Below are 8,445 nucleotides of genomic sequence, written 5' to 3' on the forward strand. Positions count from 1 at the left end.
AGTTAGGCAGCAATTATGCCATGCACTATGGAGGTGACTGGTCCTGTACCACAAACAGCTAGTAAACAGTTTGCAGAGCAAAATATTTCATTTTATTGGAAAAGACTTCTGAATAACAAATACACTCCAGAATCAGATCTTAACTTGCAAACAAAGCAAAAAAGCTACATTTGCTGGCTAGTTTATTTTCAATAAACAATTCAACCTCTTCCAATAGAAAGTGCAGCATTCTAAAACAGAGAATAGACTTTGCACAAACGATTCCCAGTGAAGTATTTGTTCACTGGCAGAAGTCATCTCCACTGAATTCTGGAGGGTAGCATAAGTTTCAATAAAATAGTTTGTATTTCCTGCAAAATGTTAGCTGCAAAATCTCCCCTGTTCTTTGAGTGCAGGCTGGTACATAAAATAATGAGAGCTTCAAGCATTCCCTTCTCTCAAAGCTATAATTTATGTCAATAGATAGGAGGGAATTAGTGCAAAGCATGAATTATCCTTTCACTACATTAGTGCTTTCCAAAATGCATATTGCAAACATCCTAGTACAGACCTCAGCAATAGGAAGTCTTTAAAACTGTATTGATCAACAAGTGATAAAAGAATCCTGAAAACATAACATAATCTGTTAAAAATATCAATAAGAGAGCACAAGATTTGTGCATATACACTTACTCTTTCCAACATCTGTCTTCCTTTGCTCTTAAAGAAAATCAAATTAATTATAAAAATGAGGACATTCCTAATAGGATTTTTACTGAAATGTTACAAGTTTTAATTTGTGCGAAAGTACTGGCAAGTTTATCCATTTTGTAGGAGTGTGGAATTTGCCTCACGTAACACTCAGGACTTATCTACTGCTTTGATAGAAATGTTATTTGGTAATTATCTGCTCTTCCCTCAGGGACAAAGTAATTAATTCTGTTCTGCAGTTCACAGCATATTCTGTTTTTACACACGTATGAAGGATGAATTTTGGAAGTTTACAATCAATAGTTACTTTATTGACAACCAATAACTCATCATCCTGTCAGCTCTAGCATGACTTTTAAAGAAAACTCAAGAACACACAAGTCAAAATTCACTTCTTAGCCTTTTTTTTTTGCATTTTGGAGGGGGAGAATAAATTTAAAGGAAAATAAATACTTAAAATGAGCTTTCATCAAAGAATTAGATATTTGTACATAAGCAAAGAAAATAACAAGCAAAAAATTTGTATTTTGATATAACTCGCAACTACAGTAACACCCATGTTTTCCCTATTTTTTATTCCTTATTCGTTTCCTTTAGAGTAGGGAATAATTTAAAGTTCACATTAAATACAGGTTTGAGCAATAAATTTTAGGCATAGGTGAGGAGCCGAACCTCCCCCTGAGGCATAGTTTAAGATGTGAATTTTTTGCCCATTACATGGAAACACTGTATGTCTGGAGTTAAGATGTTCATCACAGCCTACTCTTAATCAGTGTGGTGTGTTTTCTACTTTCAAAGAATATGTACAGAAAAAACACATGCCAGCTGGTAGAAACCTAAATACAGAGGTCCTGAAAATGGTGTATTTGTGAAAGGAAGACAAAAACGTTCCTATCAGTATTTTGGACCCAAATGTTACTCAGTAGAAGCCACTGCTTTCAAGAGGAATGGCTGTAGTAATTGTTCTTGCAAATGTTTTTGTCCGCAAGAAGGGAAGTCCTAGTTATGGAGGGCTATGGGAGAAAGGACTCACCTCCAGGGATTCTCATATCAGATCTGCCTTGTTCTCCATCCCATGTACCGTGGCCTGGAAAGATATTTTGGCTGAAGTGTGATTTCCTCCAAGGATTTGTTTATGAAAAACAATCTCCTGGTATAGATGCAAAAAATACAGCATGGACTAATTATTTTTCGGTCTAGCCTATCTCTCGGCAGGCCCAATAAAAAGTTCATTACCAAAAAGTGCTCCTGTATAACTTACTGCACCCTCTAAGGAAAGCTGCTGCTTCTCCTGCATATGTACTTACTAATACAGACATGCTGTATTTTCTTGGGATTGTGGTTTCCCACTTGAAAAATAATGATAACAACATTTCCTATCCAACAGGAAAGTTATGTCAATAAATGTATTAAAGATGTCAAAGGATGGAAACACAAGTACCAATACTGAAGCTATGAACTAGAAACTTCATGTTCTTGAATTTTCACTGTCCAAAAATGCAGTCAGCTCTGAAACAAATGAAATTCTCATTTATTCCATCAGCAACGAAGGGACTTGGCACCAGCCACTTAATTGGTGCTGGCCTTAGGTTTAAAAAAGCTCTTGGACGTAATCTGCCAATAAGCCAACAATTAGACGTTTTACAGGAAACTATTCCATTGACAAAAATTAAGTTTAGGAAGAAGGAGTTGGAGGACTGGGACTGGCTGCACTTCACAAACAGTGCTGGTAATAAATCTTGACAATAAAAGGGAATGAAATACTTAAGCCAGAAAAGTGAAATCACTAAAAATAAAACTAGAGACAAATTACATTCATCTCCCAGATCTCATTCAAGTATCTGACTGGAGAAATTTCCTGCTGTGATAGCTGCAGCATCCCAAGAGACCCACATCTGCCTTCACCCATGCAACTCTGTCAATCAAGAAGACAAATAATGAGTGATGTTCCTTTCCTCATTATATGTGCTTCAGTTTGCGGCCAAGATAAAACACTCAAAGTGGGTAGGAAAACAGTAGTTATGTCCAACAAAGATGCCCCTCTAGGATTCATTCCAGACTCAGAGCCACATTTGGCAAAAAAACCCCAAACCTGCTGTCAAATTTATGAAAAACCCTTCCAAGCCCAGACCACAAAACGCCTCTGCTTTTAAGCACAAGGCATAACTTGGCTCTGGTAGTGCAAACACCCACTCTTGCCTCAGACAGCCAGGGAAGCAGGACATGAGTAGTCCTTGCAGTCATCACACAGTCAATAGCACTTACTGACAAAACAAGCCTGGTCCTTTCATCACAGGTGGGAAATAAGCTTTGTGCTGATCAACACAAAAAGCAGCGGTGTACTCAATAGCCTCTATACTTTGTTTTCTTTGTCTTCTGCATAAGATATCTCACCCAAGGCTGAAACACGTAACTTGCAGAAAGACTGCAGCATGAAGGTGCACAGTCTTCCTCCTCCTACTTTGTCCCTCTTTCTCCCGAATATGTGGAACCCCCTCAAGCACAAGCTCTCCCGCAGCATCCTAGCACATGCATTGTCCAGCGTACACATGCATGAACTTTGTTGTGTGATAGACCCCGTTATGCTGGAAACACCCCAGTTAACACCATGGGATCAGACCAGCACAAAGCAAGTGCCTTTGGTTCACAGAATTGGTTCCATGGGATTATCACAACACTGCACGCAGCCTCATTAACATGCTCTTCCTCACCTCCAAGAAGCAGGGCTAATTACTGTGGATGCAATACTGGCTGATAAAGTCATAATGTCTTGCTGTTCTCGTGCTATTTTAGTTGATACCAGTCTGAGATTATCCATAGCACACTATATTGGATACGGTGAATAAAATGAGAAACAATGAGGTGAAAAAACTTCTTTTGCCTTTTTTTCACACTTCGGCAAAGGTTTGGGTCACACTTGGTTTCAATACAGGGTGAACGCTGGGGGTCAAGTTTCACTCAGCTTTTCCTATCCTAATTGCCCAAGCCATACCCTTCATGATTAATTCTCTCATCAGTGCTTCAAGGTCTTCAGGGATTTTGGCAAAGATGACTGTGTTATCAGTGGCTTAGGTGCTCCCATTTATCATGATGCCCTTTCTCTCCCTATTCAAGGATTTTATCAACTTTTTGAAGCACGAGGCGAATTGTTCCAGTGTCACAGTATCTTCTTGTCTAGTTCTATTCTTCCACTTGATCTCTTAACTTTTCTTGACAATGCTTAAATGTCATCGCAACACATTGTTCACATACTCTGGGATTCTGAGAAATCCTTCTCCAGTGTTTCTCATGCTGACTGTGTCCAGGTTTTTTTGCATATGCACCATTTCCATGACACATCTCATTAGGGGTGTGCACCTGCTCCTGTTGAAGCTAGTGGCAAAATTCCTACTTCAGTAAAAGCAGGTTTGGAACCAGCAGTATGCCAACTGATAAATTAACTTGCAGACAAAACCCAAAGAGGTAGGAAACTTTCCAGGAATCTGATTTGCCATTTCAACAAAGGAAGATTTTTCTAATTGAAGCTATTAGAAACCTTTCTGTAGGCAATCAATAGCTCCTTTGTTTATCTACTGCTGAAGACCTGAATGAAAATAGACTCCATAAAAATATTAATAAATAAAATAAATCACAGTCCAGTAGGCTTTTCTTAAAGTGAACTTTACTAATGTAGACCCCATTAACAGTGTTGACCATGACTGTTTATGACGTAAAGGGATGTCAGCTATTTGAGATGAATGAAAGCACACTCCTGAATGGCCAATACTGTATATTCTTTAAGTAATGTCTCTGCAGTAAATTGTATTTCATCAGTGTAGAGGCACGTTTTGAGTTAATGATCTGATGCAAGAGAAAACAGAAGAGAAAATCTGTAAAACAACATGAGGGAAAATAAAACATTATCTTTTGGCCTCTGTGGCAATTATCAAAGAGAGCGTGTATTTTTTTCTTCTAATAGTTTGCAGATACAGAATGAAAAATATGGGTTGATATATTTTTAACATTGTTCTACCATGGCTATTATTTCAACACTGTGAAGATGCTTCTTCTGTAAGAGTTAGAATCAGATCTTAGCATGCAGTGGTTGAAAATAGAAGATAAACTTCATCTGCCTTTACAGTCAACATCGGTGTCTCATTTCTGTAACATAAGGTGTCTATCTCCAAGCATTCAAATGAATCAGGACATATTTAAAGTTGGTTTATAAATAAGACACCAGAAAATCCACCTTCTTTCCAAACTGGAGTTATTACTTTAAGTTGAAATCATCAAGAAATCAACATCTGGTTAAAATTTTCTGAAAATTCAATATTTTTTGTACTAGCTCTTGCTTGACCCATGACTAGCTATATTGTCAGTTTCTAATTCAAAACACAAATTGCTGCTTTCACTGGCTGCAGAACTGTAATATAGATTAATGTCCACTGAGCTACAGCTTGAGACAAAATGAATCTCTCTCATGATGTAAACCAAATTTATGTCCTAGCGTCTAGAAATTGTTCCATTAATGAATTTCTTCCCTATTCCTTCATCAGAAGTAACGAACCCAATATGACAACCTTTAATCAAATTCTCATGGAGCTCATTAAAGAAACTGAAGTTTCCTTGAGTGAACTATAGGTTCAAGTTCTTTATATCACTGCTACTGTGATGAGTTTTACATATCAGCTTATAGCTCCTCTGTCTTGATGATATGTGTGTGGCCATGTTGTTCAGAGCATACCATACACAGGCAACAATAACAACAGAGATAAAAGAGAAAGAAACTCTGCCTGGTGCTCAGCAAGTATCAGATAAGGCAGCATAATTTTAGTCCTTGTCATTGTTGCACAACCCCCAGGTTTCCCTCCACCAAGGAACCTTTTTCTTCAGCCCTTTTGCCCTGATAAGAGTCTACTGGGAGGTCAGTTGCCATGACTGCACGACACATCCCTTTCTATTTGGCATCACGCTTCATAGTTTTTATTAGGGAGTGATTCAGATATTAATCTCACTTGGTAAGAATGTCTGAATCTTAACCTTAGTGATTTTAAAGGTAATTGCCATGGAGAACATGACATCCTCTGCTAGTCATACCTTTCATTAATGAGAGCAGAATGCAGGTTTTCAGAAGACATCAGCTCATCTTCCTTATTTTGGTTTCCATAATAAATGTCATAGAATCATAGAATCATGTCACTGAAGTCTCCTTCCCTTTACTAACAAATACCTGTGGGACATTAAAAAGGTAAACAGGAAAGTACCATAAATTGCCTCTATAATGCTCTTCACTATAAGATTATGTTCCATATGAGGTTATTGCACTTTGACTATCAGCTACACTGATCTTCCTAAGTAATGCAGTCAATTTTACTGTGCACTTCACACACAATACACTGATTCCTTGGCTCCTGAGGACAGACTAATTGAGAGAGTGTGCTGTATTACTGAACACGATTTGCCTAAAAAGATTACCATCTAGCTCATTAATTTTACATTACCATACTATGCTTCTATTGACGTTATCACAATGCTTTCTACAACTACTTACTGCAATCACAAAAATGCAGAAATCACATAGCCATTAAGGCGATGAAAAGATTTTTAGACATGTTATTATTTATTTATGTTGTAGCACTGCCTCCGGGTCTTGGTCAATATTGGGACCCATTGTGCTAACGAAGAAAATGTGTTCCCTTTCCTGAAAAAATTGGGAGTCTGTTTACTCCTAGAAGCAACAACTAGCATGAGACAAAAATAGGAAGAAGAAGTGGTAGCTATAACTTACATTGAAAAAACCCCAAATAGTTACACAACTGGAGGATTTATGTGCATTTTATAAATGCACACTATAGGATAATTACAAGAAAAGTTGATAAGCAATAGGAGTGAGCAACAACAGGGTGGAAGTGATTGGCAAGGGGACAACTAAGAGAAGACTGGACTGGTGAAAGTTTTCATCCCAAAGGGACAGCCCGGATGGCATTTGAGGGAAAAGAATGAAAATGGAACAGATCGAAGCTGATCTCTTCAGTGAAACTAACGCTGCAGGGTTAGTGTAATTAGATATGGTATTTTTGACTGAAAATGGTAATAATACAAAAATTTGTGAAGTGTCTTAGACAGGAATTAGATCAACTGAGTATGAGACAGTGTGTAGGTGAACATCAGTATTCTGAGGGACACTCTGGGAGAAGCCAAGGAGATTATATCAGCAAAGGTTTAAAGAAGCCAGAAAGTACCCAGGTCCCTTCTGTTCAAAAGCCAATATTGTCCTGGTCTAAAGGAAGCATTTCCATTTTAGAGATACTCCTGAAGTTCTAAGAAAAACTGCCTTTCATTCCAGAATGAAATGGTAAATAGAAAGTGGAGATTTCACGTGAAAATTAATTACAGTAAGAGTCTGCTTGAAAGAATCAAAGTATTTTGTTGTGAAAAGTTGGGATAAAATTCTGCAGCACAACCATATGTGCTCGGTACCATCCAGAACACTCATGACACTGTCTGGAAAAAGTACAAGATGTGAAATACCTGTATGGCTCCTTTGACTTCAGGAAGTCAGGAGTGCTGCAATTTACAGCTGAGTTCCCTGTTCTCTCTCCCCCAGCAATAAGTCTGAGGCTGTGAGATTGCCAGCTCTGAAGAGGACATCCAAGGCTGCCAAACACAATGTTGCAGGTCCAGGAGCTGAACAACAGAGATGAAGTCCCCAGGGCTTTCAGGTTCTGCTGTAGAGGCACAAGACTAAACCAGCAAGATTTGCCATTCTCCCGCTCATCACAGTGATTCTGCATAGTGTGCTAGAACCTCCCCCTGTTACTCCCGGTTTCGTCTTTTCTCTTTGGCTACATCAAACGTCCAATGGGTAGCATAATGGATTTTCGTTGCTGACTGTCAGTATGGCATGGGAGAGCAAAACTGATGATGAGGTGGTGTTCCTGGGTCTCCTGGGATCCCTGCTCCATGTTAGGAACCACTGCAGACTGAAAAATCTCATCTGAAAAGACTTCAGATTCCACTGCAAAAACGATCCAAGGCTCCTGTGGTTCATGCATGTATGGCAGGGAGTCGGCAGACTAGCAGAAAATCTAGCCCCAGGGTACTAGTGTGACACATTTTCTCAAAATGGCAGATTCTATATAACACAGTTGCTTTGAAGCCCCTAGCAGCCCATAAAATGAGCTGGCAAGAACTCAGGCATGTTGCTATCAGAAACCCACCTGTGTTTCTCCTGTAGCTCATCAAAAACAACGTATTTCCAGAAGACAATCTGGATTTCATAACAGAAATGTGGTTGGAAATACCCAATACACTCAAACAGGAAGGTCAAGCAGTGAAGATAAGGAAAAATTAGACCACTTAATCAGCTTCCCCCTCTGGCTAGACATAAGCAATAAAAACATAGTGAAATAACCTGTAAAGATCCAACAGCAAGGAAATACATATATTTAAAACTACTGTTCATCTTTATAGCTTTTTATACTTAGAAAAAACCCAGTAGCTTTATAGTTCTACCATAAATTCTTCCTGCAGTACAATCTGGGGCATTACACAGCATTAGCTTACCCACAGTATCTGGTACTGGGTTTTATTTTCCCCTCTATAGTGATGTCTTTACTCAGAAGAGATGCAGCTGTGGTGACACTCCTGAGATATTTGTCCCTCTTTCTCACAGACATGGCTTCAATTAAGTTTAATTACAGCCCCTGTAGCCTCAGACCAAAGTCTGCTTCACACCATTTGTAGCTTCTATTGCAGGACACCTCAAATCTGAAA

The 8,445-nt window shown here is 38.7% G+C and overlaps 1 long non-coding RNA gene across 1 annotated transcript; it reads right to left on the reverse strand.

The window, feature by feature from the left end:
- Positions 1 to 4,475: 4,475 nt before the first annotated feature.
- On the reverse strand, positions 4,476 to 8,140 carry LOC136009191 (uncharacterized). Its single transcript, XR_010610383.1, has 3 exons — positions 7,201 to 8,140; positions 5,767 to 5,899; positions 4,476 to 4,559 (listed from the first exon to the last, which is right to left on the reverse strand). It is a non-coding gene; the product is annotated as an uncharacterized LOC136009191 (long non-coding RNA).
- Positions 8,141 to 8,445: the final 305 nt, after the last annotated feature.

The sequence above is a fragment of the Lathamus discolor genome, chromosome 2 (assembly GCF_037157495.1).
Source record: "Lathamus discolor isolate bLatDis1 chromosome 2, bLatDis1.hap1, whole genome shotgun sequence".
Taxonomy (NCBI): Eukaryota; Metazoa; Chordata; class Aves; order Psittaciformes; family Psittacidae; genus Lathamus; species Lathamus discolor.